Source organism: Giraffa tippelskirchi, chromosome 1 (assembly GCF_054371585.1).
Source record: "Giraffa tippelskirchi isolate mGirTip1 chromosome 1, T2T-mGirTip1v1.2.pri, whole genome shotgun sequence".
Lineage (NCBI taxonomy): Eukaryota > Metazoa > Chordata > Mammalia > Artiodactyla > Giraffidae > Giraffa > Giraffa tippelskirchi.
This window is the reverse complement of record NC_137275.1, coordinates 140,431,489-140,450,402: the sequence shown is the minus strand read 5'-3', so window position 1 is coordinate 140,450,402 and position 18,914 is coordinate 140,431,489. Positions and strand designations below refer to the sequence as shown.

At 41.5% G+C, this 18,914-nt stretch overlaps 1 protein-coding gene across 1 annotated transcript in view; it reads right to left on the bottom strand.

The window, feature by feature from the left end:
- The window catches only part of ELAVL2 (ELAV like RNA binding protein 2), a 307,766-nt gene that overhangs the window by 121,048 nt on the left and 167,804 nt on the right, over window positions 1–18,914 (bottom strand). Inside the window, exons 11-13 of the transcript XR_014056211.1 lie at window positions 13,189–13,381; window positions 6,925–7,044; window positions 4,962–5,060 (exon numbers count right to left, since the gene is read on the bottom strand). The gene's annotated coding sequence lies outside the window, so the exon portion shown is untranslated. The remainder of the gene's footprint in view (window positions 1–4,961; window positions 5,061–6,924; window positions 7,045–13,188; window positions 13,382–18,914) is intronic.

Sequence of the window (18,914 nt, the reverse complement as noted above, 5' to 3'; positions counted from 1 at the left end):
TCGAAGCAGAAACTTCAAGAGCTATCATGTGCTTTATCTTTCCTCCACCCTGAGACAACACTGTTCTAGACAGACCTGCTGCTTCTGCCCGACCACAAAATACAGAAGCTATGAAGCAGATCTGAGCCAACTTGTTAACAGTCATAATAAGAGTGAGAATAAGTCTTGAGTTATCATAAGCCACTGAGATTTTGGAGCTGTTTGCTGCAATAGCATAATAAATTCTAAGCTGACCGATGTATGAATTTTTACTACCACTTCCAAACAAGGCCAAACTAAGATTTAAATAAAAGAGCCCCTTAGCTACTTATCTCTGATTAGTTCTAAAGTGTCATGTTTAGTACAAACCTTCCTGTTAACAGCATTTTAAAACTGTTATCTGTGGCAGAGTTGATTGCATCCAGACTTCCATTTTTCCTTTCTGCCTCCTCACAGTCTCTTGAGTCAAGTTGATTATTTCTGTCTTTCATGACTGTCTCTTTCAGGTCCCACTATTCTGCCTCTGGTCTAAGTCTTGCTCATCACACCTACACGTGGTGGCCACGGTCAATACCGCGCCCTGTGTGTTCAGTCGCTAAGTCACGTCCGACTCTTTGTAAGAATACTGGAGTGGGCCCCTCTAGGGGCTCTTCCCAACCCAGGGATCAAACCCATGTCTCCTGCATTGGCAGGTAGATTCTTTACCACTGAAATACCTGGGAAGCCCCATGGTCAATGCCACTGTCCATCAATCCTCTTCATACACTGTTGTGAGATGTCTTCCTTAAATACTGTCCTGTGACCTACCACCACTAGTTCAAGGCTTCCTGAACCTTTAGTCTCGAATTCAGGCCACTGTTCAATTCTTCAAGCTCACTACCCTCCTAACACAAACCCTCATCACCAACCAAACTAGCTCGTTCATTATTCCCTGTGCACACCTCACATATTCCCAGAATCAGGGACTCCCTGACCAAGGTTATAGCAATGATGTCAGTAGCCTGAACTCTCGGGAGAAAGGTTATCCTGGTGGTGGGATGAAGGAATAATTTTCATGGGTGATTTTGATATACCAAAATACAAGTAGCACAACCTTGAGAAAACAGATGAAAAAATGGACAGTGTGATACAACATGGTGATAATCCCCAAATATGACCACGGCCAATCTCTCCCATCCCTGGACACATAAGACCTATTTCCTCTCTCTTAGAATCTGAGCTGGTTTTGTGACTTGCTTTCACCAATAAAATGTAGCAAAAGTAAAGTTCTTTGACTTCCAGGACCATGAGAGGCCTGGCAGTTTCCCCCTTCTCCAGGCCTGGCTGCTAAGCTGTAAGGAAGTCTGGGAGAAACTGCTGAAGGATGACAGCCACGTGGATAAGGTCCTGGAGAGTGGGTGCCCATCTCAGATTCACCAGCTCCAGCCAAGTTCCCGGATGAAAGCAACCACCTGAGCAGCCCCAGTCAATAGACATGGAGCAGAGTAAGTGTCCAGTTGAGCCCAATCAACCCAAAGACTTCTGAAAAAAGATGAACTGGAATTGTTTGCTTCACAGCAGTAGATAACCAAGGCTACAGGAATTCTCCTTATTTCTGCCCTGAACACAATACCATTCCAGCCTCTTGGGGGACAATGGTTTACGGAGGCCAAGTTGGTGTTCTTGGCACAGCAGCAGCCAAGGGTTCCCTCAGTTGACTAAGGCAGTCAGTTTACACCACGGGTAAGGGGTGGGGTGCACATGAAATGGAAGACAAAAAAGATGGAAGACAGCATATTACACACATTGCTAGTAGACTGATCTATAAGATACAACTAGATGAAAACCTAGAGGCGGTGGAAGATCCCTGCCGAAGCTATGGGCAAGAGCCAGTGCAAGTTGAGTTATATTTTCTTGGTACTCTGTTCCCACAGGCCAGTAAGGGACTTGGGAAGAGTAATCAGTAATGACTGAATCAGTAAGACGAATCAGTGATGACTATGTCTATTCCTACTGCTCACACCCACTTTGCTCTGGCTATTTGGAAAGAATCTAAGTCCAACATGAGCAGAAGCAAAACCTACGAATCATCAGAGCAACTAGAGCTCAGACAGCAGACTGACAGCAGATCATCAAACTCTTTTCTGCTTGTTTCTGGGCACATAGTCAGACCCTATTCCTCAGCTTCCCTTGCAGTTAAGGTGCAATCATGTGACTGAGTTCCAGACAACCGAAAGGGGCTGGAAATGATGACCTCATTTCCCACCCTGAGCACTGGAAACCTCCATGCTCTCTCCTTTACACCACAACCTTGGAAATCACTTTGAGGTTAAGCCTCCAAAAGGACAGACTCTGGGTCTCAGAACTATTAATTAGAGGAAAGCTACACAAGTACATCGATTTTGGTGAAAGCAAAAGTGATGTACTCTAAGATTTGGGTGTTTCTCTTTTATACCCTGCTAATACATCCTGCAAGCCAACACTCAGGAACTGTATCTAAAAGTGTCCTTCACTGCAAATACATCTGACTAGGAGTCTCCAGATGCTTTGGAAAACTGTAATATAGTAATGAGAGCCCTTGGCTGCTTCCAATATGAAAATGCTTAATGGAAATGGAAAATCTACATTTAGGTTTACAAGCTGATTAAAACATGAAACATCCCTGCTTTTGCCTGGGATATATCACCTCAGGGCAGCAGTACTGGTGATCTCATGCCAAATCAGGAGCTCTGCACAGCCGTTATGGCAAAATAACTATTACTTTAAGATACAGTTTCTTTAATCAACAAAATCTTTCATCACATGAAGTAATAAAAGTGATATGTGAGGGTACAAAGACTTGGAACCACTGCTGGCATATACTATATACACACAGTTGGTTCCCTGCATGCTTTTTCTTTTTTTTTAAGAAAATAAACATCCCCAAAAGGCACTTTGAAAGCAGATTCAAAGACTGCTAAGCTATCCAAGAATATTATTTTACACTTTTGAAAGATCAAGAATAAATCTTGGCTACCCCAGGACTGAATAACTTTGGGTACATTACTTAACCTTTCTGAATCTCAAGTTTTTCAACTGCTAAAGGAGGCTGCTTCCATTTTTCTGCAGTGGTGCTCAAGTTTTGGGGGCAGGGTGTCATCAGCATCAGCTGGATGGTTTGCAGATGAAGACTGCTGAGTCCTAACGCTGCTGTTTCTGATTCAGCAGGTCTGGGGTAGGACCTGAGAATTTGCATTTCTAGCCAACACTCAAGTATATTAGGGTTCTCCACAAAAATAGAACCAATATGGTGTGTGCTGGATCTGTGTATGTATATAAAAACATACAGACTTCCCAGGTGGTGCAGTTGGTGAAGAATCCACCTGCTTGTCAGGAGACATAAGAGATGCAGGTTCAATCCTGGGGTCAGGAAGATCCCCTGGAGGAAGAAATGGCAACCCACTCCAAACTGAGCCTGTACACACACACATATATAAAAACATACACACTCATACCAGATACAGATTTCTTTTAAGGAACTGGATCACATGATTGTGGGCCCAGCAAGCGTAAAGTCTGCAGATGGGGTCAGCAAGCTAGAAATTCCAATGGGAGTCCATATTGCAGTCTTGAGCATCAAGGCAGCCTGAAACAGAGCCCCTCCCTCTTCTAGGGATCTCAATCTTTTCTCTTTAAGTCTTCAATTGATTGGATGAGACCCACCAAGGTTATTGTGGGTAATCCACTTTATTCGAAGTCTACTGATTTAAATACCTTCACAGCAACATCTAGACTGGCTAGACTGTGATGCCAGTTGTTTGGCCAAACACCAGTCTAGACATGTGTTTGTGTAGAAAGGATAAGTGTAAAAGTATACATCTGTAGTTGCTTCCTAATTTCAAATAAGCATTTTCAGATTAGCCACTTGTTTACATTACCTGACTTCCTTCTTGATTCCATAAGTGTAAAAATCAAAAGTTTAATTATGGTTCTGAGATCACCATTTTCATCTGACAGATATGGAAACTAAAACAAAGTTGGTTTGGCTTTCCATTTCCCCTCCTAAGATTGCTCAAGCCTTCAAAGATCTAAATTTAGAAAGCTGGATATCAAAATTAATGCTGATGTTCTGACCAGGCACTTAATAATTACATGTTACACAAATACGATGAATAATTTTGTATGTTGAAAAGTTGTAAAATGATGATATAAATGAAATGCTAATTATTCTCTTTTAAGAGAGTTGTTTCCTACCAGGATTAAATTCTTGCTTTTTTGACACATTTTAAAAATCTGCACTTCACAGCAGTTAGGAAATAGCAGAATTTGGTTCTGATTTAATCAGATGAGAACTAATTCAGCTTCAGGCCAAAATGACACTTGGTGGGAGAGGTTGGGAAGCTTTCACACTACATTTTTTTTAAACATACACATTTCTTTCACTCTTCCCTGAACTTTCACTCTGCTTGATACTATTCCTAGATTTTAATTCCTAATTCCCCAAAGGGTAGAGAAAAGCCATCTAATGTATTATAATTTAAGATATCTTTAGTTTTTTCTTTTTAGAAAAGGTTTTTTAATACTAGAATCAAATCAGGCACTTGTTAAAAACTTTGATTTTGACAAGGATGACAACAATACTATTTGTACAGAGATATACACACACACACATTTTTTGACCAACCAAAACCATGTCATACTGAAAACATTTGGATATCCCTTATCTAAATTCATTAATACTGTGCTTCACAAATTATGCTCCACATAGTTCTTACAACAGGCACTAGAAAAAAATCTATCAATCAGCTGGAGGGAAACTCTAGGTTAAACAGTTTTCTTTATTCTACAAGGTCTCTGGATTTTTTAAATGTTAATATGTATTGTGACTAATAAAACATGCATGGGCGTGCATGGTTTCCCAAACTTCTTCCTTTTGTTTCTCCCTCAGAGCATCTCTCAGGATTGGGGTTCTACTAAAATATGCTAGAATAAATGGCTTAAAGATGCATTCAGGAAGAACTTACCCTAATAATTGATGGCCTTCCATTTAAGGATACGCTTGCAAATATCTAGACCTCTCCAAACTTGACTCAAATTCAGTGTCAGTAATGCCAACTCTTCAACTGTAGGAAGAAAGCAGAGTCTACCTTAACAGCACTGCTTTTTCAGTTTTCCAGCATTTCAGAAAATCCTACTTCCTGACAATAATAATGATGATGTTTCAACCCAGTGTGGACAAATGGCATAACAACTGCTAAACACTCTAGGGAGAGAACTAATGTAATGTGATAAAAGAAGCCAAAATGTCAATAGTCATCATTTCTAAGTTGTTAAATCACACAGGTTGTTCTCTTCTTCACGCTGTTCTGGGTTTTATAAATTTCCAAAAATGAGCTATCCTTTTCTAATCAGAAAATAAATGTTAGATATCATTTTAAAAGGTAGTCTAATGTATTTGCTCCTCAGGGGAGCTTTTACAACAGAACTATTTACAATGTCATCATTTTCATCTTCATACCCAGTAGAATATAGAAAACCTAGCTCAGAAATTAAAACTAAAACATGAAAAATGAGCCCAAAGTGCTAAGTTGTCTTTTTTTCTGTCGAGGTACAGCGGCTGCCTTTCATTAGAAAGGAAAGCCTTTGCTTTTGCAAAAGACATAGTGTAACACTGTGATGAGACATTCTTGCCTACTGAGAATTCAGATTTTTTTTAAGTTCAGCATTACAGTTGGGAAGTCACTTCCAAAACAGTCACTTCCAGAACAGCTTACATGCCTATGGTAGGTTGAATAATGCACTTTCTCCCCCAGAAGATATCCACATCCTCATCTCTATAGAGTCTGTGAATGTTCCTTAGATGGCAAAAAAGAATTTTTCAAATGTCAGTAATTTAAGGATCTTGAGATGGAAGATTATCCTGGATTACCTGGGTGGGCCCTCTCATGACAAACATGCAGTCTCATGTGTTGTCATGAGAGGGAGACAGATATGGCAAAGACAGGTGAGGAGAAGGTCTGTGGCTACAGAGACAGACATGAGAGTGATGTGGCCACAAGCCAAGGAATGCCAGGAGCCACCAGCAGCTGATAGAGCAACGGAGTGCCTCAGAGCTTCCATGGAGGAGCACAGCTCTGCCAATGCCTTGATTTCAGCCCAAAGGAACTGGTTTAAGACTTCCGGCCTCCAGCATCATAAGAATAAATTTCAGTTTTTTTTTAAGACACCAACTTTGTGGTGATTCGTTACAGCAGCCCTAGGAATCAAATTTTTGCAATGCCACAGTCCAAAGAAGGCAAACGGGACTTCCCTGGTAGCCCAGTGGTTAAGAATTCACCTGCCAATGCAGGGGACATGGGTTCAATCCCTGATCTGGGAAGATTCCACATGCCTCAGGGCAACTAAGCTTGCACACCGCAACTACTGAGCCAGTGTGCAGGAACTGCTGAAGTCCACACGCTCTGGAGTCCACGTTTGGCAACAAGAGGAGCCACCACAATGAGAAGTCCGCATATGGCAACTAGAGAGTAGACCTGCTTACTGAAACTAGAGAAAGCCTGCAACAGAGATGCAGTGTAGCCAAAAATGAATAAAAGCAAAACAAACATATACATACATAATTTAAAAATTAGGAAAGTGGTCTCGATTTACATCAGGCTACAGAAGGTTCACTCTGGCTGACCAGTGCCTGAAGGCAATCCCCATCTTGCCCTTGGTTTAGGAATGACAACAGCACCTTTGAGTGGCACATTGTTAAAGTGAGTTAAATCTAGGAGACAGGATCCCAGTCATGTGAGAACTACCTGAGGTGATGTGTATTTATCATTAAATACATCATTCCCTGACATCTTTAGTATCTGTTTAAAATCATCTCTCTGGCCAGGATATTTATACCTATAATCCCGATGTCAAACAAAAGCTTCACACGTTTCGAAACCAGAAAATGTTTTAAATAGGAAACAGGTAAGAAAGAGACATTTCACTTACCTTAGTTATTGATTAAACTTTCAAAGAATAAAACATATACTGTGGAAAACATCAGCAATTGAAGACAAAATTGCTGTTCTTGTAAATCAAATTCATTCCACTTAAGAGCTCCATTATCTCCTAGTAGTACCAAAATTGAAAAGAGGTTATTGCTTTTAAAGGTTTAATTTAAATTTAGGCCCTTCAACAGCAAGTTCAATGATTTATCACACTGATTGAATTCTAATTCACTTACTAGGCTGAATTCCGGAAAGCCATTTCCTTCAAACATATACCACACTTACAGGAACTCCTTCATCCTCCAAAAAATAATGTAACTTATACAACATTTAATTGAAAGAGACAGAGTCACTGCCCCATAGTGATGAAAGTAGTGGTGCTACACACATGGAGAGTGATAGGCATGGTGTCATACGTTCTTCTAGAAAATCTGGCTTTGCAAAATGATAAAATATCAATACCTTAATGTATCCTAAATAAGGTAGAAATATATATATATATATATACATATATATATACATACACACACACACCACTAGAACACAGAGAGAACTATCTACTTACTTTTAAGAGGGACTTAAATCCCCTTCCTGCTATTCACTCCATATTACACTGAAATGGACATGTACACATTGCTACATTTAAAATGGATAACCAACAAGGACCTACTGTATAGCACATGGAACTCTGCTGAATGTTATGTGACAGCCTGGATGGGAGGGGAGTTTGAGGGAGAATGGATACATGTATATGTACAACTGAGTCCCTTGGCTGTCCATCTGAAACTATCATAACATTGTTAATCAGTTATAGTCCAATACGAAATAAAAACCTAAAAAAAGTGGCTATCTTAAATGGAAAGTAATAGGACTTCAGATCTCAACACAGATTAACTCTAAATAAACATATGGCAGAAGCTTGCTAGCTATTCACAAACTACATCCATCTTTCTCATGGACATCTAGCTAGACAGGTCTCCGAGCCTCTGGGGTAGATAGGGTTGAATATGGGACTGAGTTCAGGTACAGTGATATGCATGGCTTCCAAGCCTGGCCCATAAACCCCTAAAGACACAACTGTCCACATTCCTTATCCTTCTGCACCAGCCTTCAGAGACATCTGTGAAAGAAGTCTGGCAGAGCCACAAAATGAAAGGAGCCTGGAGGGATAAACTACTGCCATTATTTCTTGGAAGTGGCTGACATTAGCTTAATACAATTGTTTTGCTTGATTTGTTAACATCTATGTTGATTCAGTTAAAACAATGATATACTGGCTACTCCACACAAGCCAGAAAATCAGGAAACAAATGACGCAACCCAGAAAACTCACTAATCATGGGAAAACAGTTCAAGAAGACAAAGATCTAAGGATGCATGGTCCTAAATTTGATGAATAAAACACGTGCAGAGCTCTTAAAAGTGTTTGTGGCAACTGGAGAGTGCTGCTAGGGAAACATGGGCCATGATTCCCAAGTTGACTTTTTTCTTAAATTTTAAAGAATTCTTTTTTTTTTTTTATGTGAACCTTTTAAGTCTTTATTGAATTTATTATAATATTGCTTCTGTTTTACGTTTTGGTTTCTGGTCACAAGCCACGTGAGATCTCAGCTCCTCAACCAGGGATCAAACTGGCACCCCAGCATTGGAAGGCAAGGTTTTAACCACTGGTCCACCAGGAAGTATCCTGTCCCCCCCTCCCCGCCCCCCAGCCTGACTCCTGAAGCACAAGTCTGGCAGGAGCTTTTCCAATCACAGGAAAAACCATGTGAAGAAGGGCAAAGGGGCTAGATTGTGGGTCCTGTGGAGAATGGAAAGGAAGAAAGTAGTAAAAGATGAGGTTTCACATACAGGCAGGGGAGCGATAATCACAGGCTTGGTGTTCTTTTCAATACCGTCAAACACTAGTATTAGTTGCTGCTCAGTTGCTTATGAATGTCTTTTAAGAGTCTTATTTTGTTACAGCTATGGAAATAAAAGGTTACCGACTCCAGTATTACTGGCCTGGAGAATTCCATGGATTGTATAGCCCACGGAGTCACAAAGAGTTGGACATGACTAAGTGACTTTCACACACACATACGCAGAAATAATTGTGTGGAAAAGGCAAGCATCTGATTTTTTTAATTAACAGGTTTTTTAAAAAGCACTTATAAGTTTACAGAAAAATTGTGCAGAAAGTAAAGAGAGTTTCATATGCCTTTTCTCCCACCACATCATACCCATGCATATCAGTTCCCCCACTATTAACACTGCATTAGTGTGATACATTTACTCAAACTAATGAACCATGATAGATACATCATCATTAACTAAGGTCCATAGCTTAGATCAGGCTTCCCTCTTAGTGATGTACTGTTCTGTGGTTTTTGACAAATGCACAGTATCATGGATCCACCAGTAGAGTATCAAACAGAACAGTTTCACTGCCCTAAAAATCCCCCAGGCTCTGCCAGCTCTTCCCTCCTTTCCTCTCTCTTCCTGAAACCCTGGCAACCACTGATCTTTTCACTGTCTCCATAGTTTTGCTGTTTCCAGAATGTCATATAGTTGAAATCATTGTAGTCTTCTCAGATTGGTTTCTTTCACTTACTAATATGCATTGAAGGTTCGTCCATGTCTTTTTGTGGCTTGTTAACTCTTTTTATTCTGTTCACTGTACAAATTTCCACTGTATAGATGTACGCGAGTTTGCTTATCCTTTCACCTGCTAAAGGACATGTTAGTTGCTTCCAAATTTGGGCAATTATGAATAAAGCTGCTGTAAACATTCCTGTTTTTCTGTGGATATAAATTTTCATCTCACTTGGTTAAATAACTAGAAGCATGATTGCTGGACTATACAGTATGCCTATGTTAAGCTTTATAACAAACAGCCATAGTGTCTTCCAAAGTGGCTGTACAATTTTGCATTCCTAATGGCAGTTAATGACAGTTTCTGTGGCTCCATATTCTCTTCTGTATTTGGTGCTGTATTTAGGATTTTAGCCATTCTAACTGGCGGGTGGTAGTATACCTCGTTTTAATTTGTAATCCCTACTGACATATAAGGGGGCTTCCCACGTGGCTCAGTGGTAAAGAATTCTCCTGCCAATGCAGGAGCCACGGGTTTGGGAAGATGCCCTGGAGGGGGAAATGGCAACCCACTTCAGTGTTCTTGCCTGGACAGTCCCATGGACAGAGGAGTCTGTCAAATTACAGTCCATGGGGCCGCAAAGGGTCGGACACAACTGAGCAACTGAGCACGCATGCTTGCAATGACATATGACCTGGAACATCTTTTCCAAGCTTATTCTCCTTCTGTCTATCTTCTTTGCTGAAGTGTCTTCAGGTATTTTACCTATTTTTTAAATTGGGTTGTTCTCTTATCCAATTTTGAGAGCTTTTTTGGTATATTTTTGACACATCACCATTATAATATATGTGGTTTTGCAAAGATTTTCTGCCAGTCTGTGGCTTGCTTTTTCATTCTCTAACAGTCTTTTGTAGAGGAAAAGTTTTACATTTTAATGGAATCCAACCTGTCAATTATTTTCTTTCATGGCTCATGCTTTTGGGGTTGTATCTAAAAACTCAACACCAAGTCCCAGGTCACCTAGATTTTCTACTAGATTATCTTCTAGGACTTTTACAGTTTACATCTAGGTCTGTGATCCATTATGAGTGAATTTTTGTGAAAACTGCAAGGTCTGTGTCTAGTTTCATTTTTTTAACATGTGGATGTCCAGCTGTTTCCATCTGTGGAAGAGACGTCCTTTCTCCACTGAGTGGCCTTTGTTCCGACAGTCAAAGATCAGTTGATTATAATTGCCTGGATCTATTTTCAAGCTCTCTATTCTCAGCCAGTGATCTATTTGTCTGAACTTTCACCACTACCGCATGATCTTAATTACTGTAGCTTTACAGTACATCTTGAAGTTAGGTAGTGATTTTTCAACTGTTTAGGAAAAAAAAAAAGGAGAAACAACACTCATCCAAAGGTGCACGGGCAGCTCATTACACACTTACAACCTGTAGAGAATAGAAGACAGAGAACAAGCCCAGGAAGTTCACTGAGCCCCAGAGTGAGGACTATTGGGCAGAGCCCTCAGCTGAGGCACAGAACCCCTAACTGGGAGAATTCTGCACAACTTTAATGAAAGAAATCACCCTTGGGGAATTCTCTGGTGGTCTTGGGGTTAAGACTCCATGCTTCTACCAGAGGGCAGACTTGATCCCTGGATGAGGAACTAAGATGCCTCATGCCACACAGCACAGCTAAAAAGAGAGAGAGAGAGAAGGAAAGCACCTTTGATCTCTGAATCCTTCATCAAATGAGCACCAAAAATGCTCCTGTAGGTATACTCACACAACATTAAACATGGACCTTTCAAGAAGGAAGAAGGGAACCCCTTGGTTTTGGCAGATAAAGAGAGGGGGCTTCCCAGGTGGCTCAAGTGGTAAAGAATCTGCCTGACAATGCAGAAGACACAGGTTCGATCCCTGAGTAGGAACGGTCCCCTGGAGTAGGAAATGGCAACCCACTCCAGTATTCTTGCCTGGGAAATCCCATGGACAGAGGAGCCTGGCAGGCTTCAGTCAGATCTGATTGAGCATGCACACAACTTAACAGTAATAATTCAGAGATTTCAGGGTATCTGTACCCCATGAAGAAATAGTTTTTAGCTGAATCTCATTTAGGCAGAAACCTTACCACCCAACAGAGCAGCATGTGACTCCTCCCACACTGCAAGGAGGCTGAAAGCCTAGGCAGTAGCCGTAAGAGAGATCATATGGCTTGTAAAGTCTACAAAGTACTGACTATCCATCCGGCCCTTTACAAAGAAAAACTTTGCCGACCTCTGATGAAGGGTATAGACTTCAGTTCAGTCGCTCAGTCGTGTCCAACTCTTTGCGACCCCATGAACCGCAGCACGCCAGGCCTCCCTGTCCATCAGCAACTGCCAGTCTACCCAAACCCATGTCCATTGAGTCGGTGATGCCATCTAACCATCTCATCCTCTGTCATCCCCTTCTTCGCCTGCCCTCAATCTTTCCCAGCATCAGGGTCTTTTTCAATGAGTCAGTTCTTCGCATCAGGTGGCCCAAGTACAGGCGCTTCAGCATCAGTCCGTCCAATGAATATTCAGGACTTATTTCCTTTAGGGTTGACTGGTTTGACTTCCTTGCAGTCCAAGGGACTCTCAAGAGTATTCTCCAGCACCACAGTTCCAAAGTTCCAACATCAAAGGCCCTACCTGGCCACTCATGTCAACATTCCTGTACCTGCAAGAAATCAGTAACAGCACTTGCTCTGAGAAAGACTGCAGGGTTGGGAAGGAACAGCTACTCTCTTCCACTTTCTTCCTGTTCATTTTTACTATTTTAGCAAAAGCATGTGCTAAACTCAATTTCTATGTATACATGTACGCACGCACACATACTTTTTTAAAAAAACTTTTTACTTTGTATTGGGTTATAGCCAATTAACGATGTTGTAATAGTTTCAAGTGAAGAGCAAAGGGACTCAGCTGTAGATATACATGTATCCATTCTCCCCCAAACCCCCCTCCCATCCAGGCTGCCACATAACACTGAACAAAGTTCCACTGCACGCACACTTTTTCATTAGTTCATTAAAAAAACAGTTCTAGCAACCAAATATATATGGTTAGAGGTTTTATGAGGGGAGTCCATTTTATTTAATGTTGCAACTGTAATGGTAAAGAAGTAAAGAAAATCACAGAGTGTTCAAACAGTGTTTATAAGAGTGAAAGGTGGAAGGCACTTAAATACCCAATTTTCCAAGAAAGGAAGAGATGAGTTATATAAATTGTGGTGTATCCATTTAGTGGAATTCCACACTGTCATTATGACAGTGATTAGATGTGCATTTCCTCATATGGACACAATGTGGTATTAAGTGACAAAAGCTAGTCAAAGGACAAGATAAATATAGTGAATCCATTTTGGTTTAAAACACATCTACATGCATACATGGCATCACAAGATTGGAAGGATATACATCGAAGAGATAAAATGTATGTATTAAAATAGCATCATGTTTCTCTCCTTTTAATTATCTGTAGTTTTAAAATTTTGAGCAGTGAACATGGATTCCCTTTCATTATTGAAAAGTAAGAAATATTTTTAAGATGCTAGAGTGAGTAGAAGGAAGTAGCAGGTGAAGCTTCTGAGATACTGGGCATGCTCTGCTCCTGACCTGGGAGGCTGTTAACACACAAATGTTCAATATGTGAAAACTTATCAAGCTATGTATACTTACATGTGGGCTTCCCTAATGGCTCAGCAGGAAAGAATCAGGGCCTGCGATGCAGAAGACTTGGGTTCAATCCCTGGGTCAGGAAGATTCCCTTGAGAAGGAAATGGCAACCCACTCCAGTATTCCTGCCTGGGAAATCCTATGCACAGAGGAGCCTGGCAGGCTACAGTCCATGGAGTCACACACAGTTTGGCGACTAAAAAAAAACAACACATTTATGTGTACTTTTAGATGTATATATATATATACATATATATATAATACTTCAATGAACTTCTTAAAAATTATTATTGCACTTGAAAGGGAGAAAAAGAGTACAAATACATCATCCCTTAGAGAACTTAATTTGTTCAGTTGGCATTTATCAACTTACCTCTCAAAGACTGGACTCCCTGCTGGGTATTAAAAGTGACACCACATGTACATTTACAGAGCCTGGTGGAATACACATGCACTGTATATAAAATCATGCAGAGAACTACACACTTCTGTGTAGCTAAGTAGCAGGATTCAATTACAGGTTCAAAAATAACTAAACTAGCTTAAGCAAAAGGGAACCTCACTGTCTCAGAGAATCTAAAGCAGCACTGAAAAGCAAACTAAGAGTTGAGAACCATCTAGGCCAGCGGTTCTCCAGGAAAGGATTTTGCACCACCCCTTACCCCTGAAGGATTAAGCAATGTCTGAAGACATTTCTGGGAGAACTTCTGCGGCATCTAGTCAGGAGAGGCCAGGGAAGCTGCTGGACATTCTATGATGCACATGAAAGCCTCCTACAACAAATGTGGTCCAAAACATCAATACCACTAAGGATGAGAAACCCTGACCTAGTTCAGTTCAGTTGAGTTCAGTTACTCAGTCATGCCTCTCTTTGCGACCCCAAGAATCGCAACACGCCAGGCCTCCCTGTTCATCACCAACTCCCGGAGTTCACCCAAACCCATGTCCATTGAGTTGGTGATGCCATCCAACCATCTCATCCTGTCGTCCCCTTCTCCTCCCGCCTTCAATCTTTCCCAGCATCAGGGTCTTTTCAAATGAGTCAGCTCTTCGCATCAGGTGGCCAAAGTATTGGAGTTTCAGCTTCAACATCAGTCCTTCCAATGAACACCCAGGACTGATCTCCTTTAGGATGGACTGGTTGGATTGTCTTGCAGTCCAAGGGACTCTCAAGAGTCTTCTCCAACAGAATAGTACAAAAGCATCAATTCTTCGGTGCTCAGCTTTCTTTATGTCCAGCTCTCACATCCATACATGACCACTGGAAAAACCATAGCCTTGACTAGATGGACTTTTGTTGACAAAGTAATGTCTCTGCTTTTTAATATGCTGTCTAGGTTGGTCATAACTTTCCTTCCAAGGAGCAAGCATCTTTTAATTTCATGACTACAATCACCATCTGCAGTGATTTTGGAGCCCCAAAAAATAAAGTCAGCCACTGTTTACACTGTTTCCCCATCTATTTGCCATGAAGTGATGGGGCCAGATGCCATGATCTTAGTTTTCTGAATGTTGAGCTTTAAGCCAATTTTTTCACTCTCTTCTTTCACTTTTATCAAGAGGCTCTTCAGTTCTTCTTCACTTTCTGCCATAAGGGTGGTGTCATCTGCATATCTGAGGTTATTGATATTTCTCCCGGCAATCTTGATTCCAGCTTGGGCTTCATCCAGCCCAGTGCTTCTCATGATGTACTCTGCATGTAAGTTAAGTAAGCAGGGTGACAATATACAGCCTTGATGTACTCCTTTTCCTATTTGGAACCAGGCTGTTGTTTCACGCCGAGTTCTAACTGTTGCTTCCTGACCTGCATACAGGTTTCTCAACAGGCAGGTCAGGGGGTCTGGTATTCTCATCTCTTGAAGAATTTTCCACAATTTATTGTGATCCACACAGTCAAAGGCTTTGGCATAGTCAATAAAGCAGAAATAGATGTTTTTCTGGCATTCTCTTGCTTTTTCAATGATCCAGCAGATGTTGGCAACTTGATCTCTGGTTTCTCTGCCTTTTCTAAAACCAGCTTGAACATCTGGAAATTCACAGTTCATGTATTGCTGAAGCCTAGCTCAGAGAATTTTGAGCATTACTTTACTAGTGTGTGAGATGAGTGCAATTGTGCGGTAGTTTGAGCATTCTTCGGTATTGTCTTTCTTTGGGATTGGAATGAAAACTGTCCTTTTCCAGTCCCGTAGCCACTGCTGAGTTTTCCAAATTTGCTGGCATATTGAGTGCAGCACTTTCACAGCATCATCTTTTCGGATCTGAAATAGCTCAACTGGAATTCCATCACCTCCACTAGCTTTTTTCATAGTGATGCTTCCTAAGGCCCACTGACTTCACATTCCAGGATGTCTGGCTCTAGGTGAGCCAGATAATCACACCATCGTGATTATCCGGGTCGAGAAGATCTTTTATGTACAGTTCTTCTGTGTATTCTTGCCACCTCTTCTTAATATCTTCTGCTTCTGTCAGGTCCATACCATTTCTGTCCTTTATTGAGCCCATCTTTGAATGAAATGTTCCTTTCGTATCTCTGATTTTCTTGAAGAGCTCTCTCGTCTTTTCCATTCTATCGTTTTCCTCTATTTCTTTGCATTGATCGCTGAGGAAGGCTTTCTTATCTCTCCTTGCTATTCTACTGACCTAATTACTTATTATATATATTACTATAACTGGTTTGTTGACCAGCAGCTCTGAGCAGCAGCTAATAGTAAGTCAGAAACTCAGAACTATGGTCCTAGCTCAAACGACTTAAGTCAGAACCTGCCTAAGATCCCAAGTGTCTTAAGCACACTGAAGTTTGAGAAGCACCATCTACTGCTTCAGTTACAACTGCAGTCAGGTGATGCCTCTGTTAAACAAGTCTCTCCTGGGCTTTCCTGGTAGCTCAGTGGTAAAGGATCCACCTGCCAAGACAGGAGTCATGGGCTTGATCCCTGGTCTGGGAGGATTCCACGTGCTGTGGAACAACTAGGCCCACGTACCACAACTACTGAGTCCTGGAATTACAACTACTGAAGCTTGTAAGCCCTAGAGGCCATGCTCCACAAGAAGAGAAGCCACTGCAATAAGAAGCCCATGATCTGCAACTAGAGTAGCCTCTGCTCACCACAGCTACAGATAAGCCTGCACTAAGCCATAAAGACCCAGCACAGACAAAATAAGTCAATAAAATTATTAAAAAAAAACAAACAGCAAAATGAAGTTTCTCCCTATGAGATTTCCCTTCTCTTGCTGAGGCTGAGGTTCTACTTCGTGCAGGAATCTTGGCCGCTGTGGATTCATGAGGCTCACACCTCATACCTCCTTCCATAGGAGAGGAAATGGCTCCTTTTCTGATGCTGGGCTTATCAAATGATAGCTGACTTTTGTAGCCACAAAGGAAAAGAACAGGGTACTGTTAAGAGACCACTACCTGCACTTAGAATCAGGAAAGCCCACACTGAAAATGTAAGCTGATTTCTAAAAAATAAGGACAGACATCGAGACAAATAAAGCCATCTGTCAAATAATTAGTAAGCACCTATTCTGTTCAACACCGTTCTGACACTGAGAATTTATCAATGAAAAGAAACTGGTCCTGACTTTGCCTTTGAGGAAGGGCTTGCGTCCTACTGGGCAGAAGCAGACAATCCAGGAAGCGGAAACAACACAATCACAGAATGTGATGAACGCTTAGATGTGAAGAGGAAGGAAAAGAGTGTGAAGGTAAAGGATGGTGTGACAGAATGTCTAGGGCCACAGGGTATTTTAAGCAGGATTCTCCAGATAAGGTTAACATCTGAACTGAAACCTGAGGGGTTAGGAGTCTGCCAGGTACTCGGGGGCAGGGCATTCCATAGAGACTTGTGATGAAAAGGTCCAGAGGATGACAAGAGCTTGGCAGGTTCAAGAACGAGGGCAGGGTACAGGGAGAGGAAGCGGGTATGCGCAAGGAAGAAAGGCACAGAGCTGAGCCGACAGATTAAGGGAAATGTAGTCTTGGTGGTTACACTGATTACAATGACCGACCTTCAGGCATGAGAGCAGTGCAGACTGGTGCCCCCTTGCCCCCTCCGGCTCTGGATTTATCAGAAGTATGACTACTTCACAATATGTGAAGATGGCTTTACAGGCCCACTCACTGCCTGTCTGGATTGGACTGTGACCTAGGGATGTTTTCTTTTTATATTCTTTAATGGCTACGTTTTAAATGATTACACAAGTGTCTGCATCATATCCTTGATTTTGCCCTTAGTCCTCCAGGCCTAAAATATTTTTCACGTGATCCTTTATAATGCAAATTCTCCCCTAAGCCAGGTCTGCACGCAGTAGGCAGTCAAGATGTGAGGGCCATCACACAGACCAGGTGGACCCCCTAGTTCTGAGGCTGGCAATAGCTGAGGCTCTTCGTACAGCTGCTGCTGCTAAGTCGCTTCAGTCGTGTCCGACTCTGTGCGACCCCACAGACGGCAGCCCACCAAGGTCCGCTGTCCCTGGGATTCTTCAGGCAAGAACATTGGAGTGGGTTGCCATTTCCTTCTCTAATGCGTGAGAGTGTACCTCCCCAAAACACAATTTGCCTAATTTACAGTTAAAACGCAGGCAAGTGATTTCCCAAGAACACATTAACTCCAATTCTTGAATTCAAATCCAGATCTCTATGTCCCTAAAACCCATATTATTTCTATCATCCAAACTGCATACAATTAATCTGTTCTCCAAGCCAGGTATTTTGTTCCAGGCATATCTGACACATGTAGTTAAGATGGCACTGAATGAATCTGTATTATGTTGCTCATCGTATGACCAAAAAAAAAAAAAAGGTGGAAGGATAAGAAAGAGGAGGTGGTTCTTTTGGTGGGTGATACTTAAACCAATTTATCATCCCTCTGTTTACTTCTCCCCTTTTCCCAATTTCGTATAATAAATGTTTCTTTTACAATAAGGGAAAAAGACTTTTTTTTAAATAAAGCAAGCAGATATAATCAGCGTTACCCAGAGTATCTACATTGTACTTTTTAAAGACAGCACTATTTTGACAGCCAAAAAAAGACACTTAGGAATACAGCATTACAAATTCAAGATCATGTCTATGAACTTGGCTTGAAAAAAAAACCCTCCACAAAAATACAACCTACCATCTGTACAACGTATTCAGAAATGATTAGCATAGTATGAAAAAATAATGCTGGAACAGCAGAATATTTTTTTTTTTAGAGAATGCTTCCTGTTCAGTATTCTTTTCAGACTTCTCCAGAAAGTATAAGCAAAGACGAGATAGAACATGAGGTCAAGAAGATAGAAACAGGAAGTTAAATGAAAATAAGAAAGGAAGACTAAATACTCTTTACTGAGAAGTGTTTACCTGGCACTGTGTTGTCAATTTCACCAAGCCTGAGAATCTTCGCCTGCCCCGATCAGCCTCAAGACCTTTATAGGGAAGCCTCCCTTCTCTGGCTTCAGGGTTAAGCCTGGGTCCTGTTTAGACAGTCTCAGCCTTCTAAAGCTATGATGCCATTTCTCTGAGGGCAGGGCTCTCCCTCTCATGTCACTAAAAGTTCACCAGCAGAGCTTGCACACATGGAGCCCAGAAAAGTGCTTCTCAGATGCCTGTGCGGAGAGCACAAAGGCAGTGTGGATGGGTCGCCACCGGCCTCACGAAGTGGCCTGTGGCCCTGAGCTAGGCCTCTTCATAGACAAGGAAACAGCCTTGCAAACTCCCCTCAAACCCCTGGAGCCTTGGAAAAAAT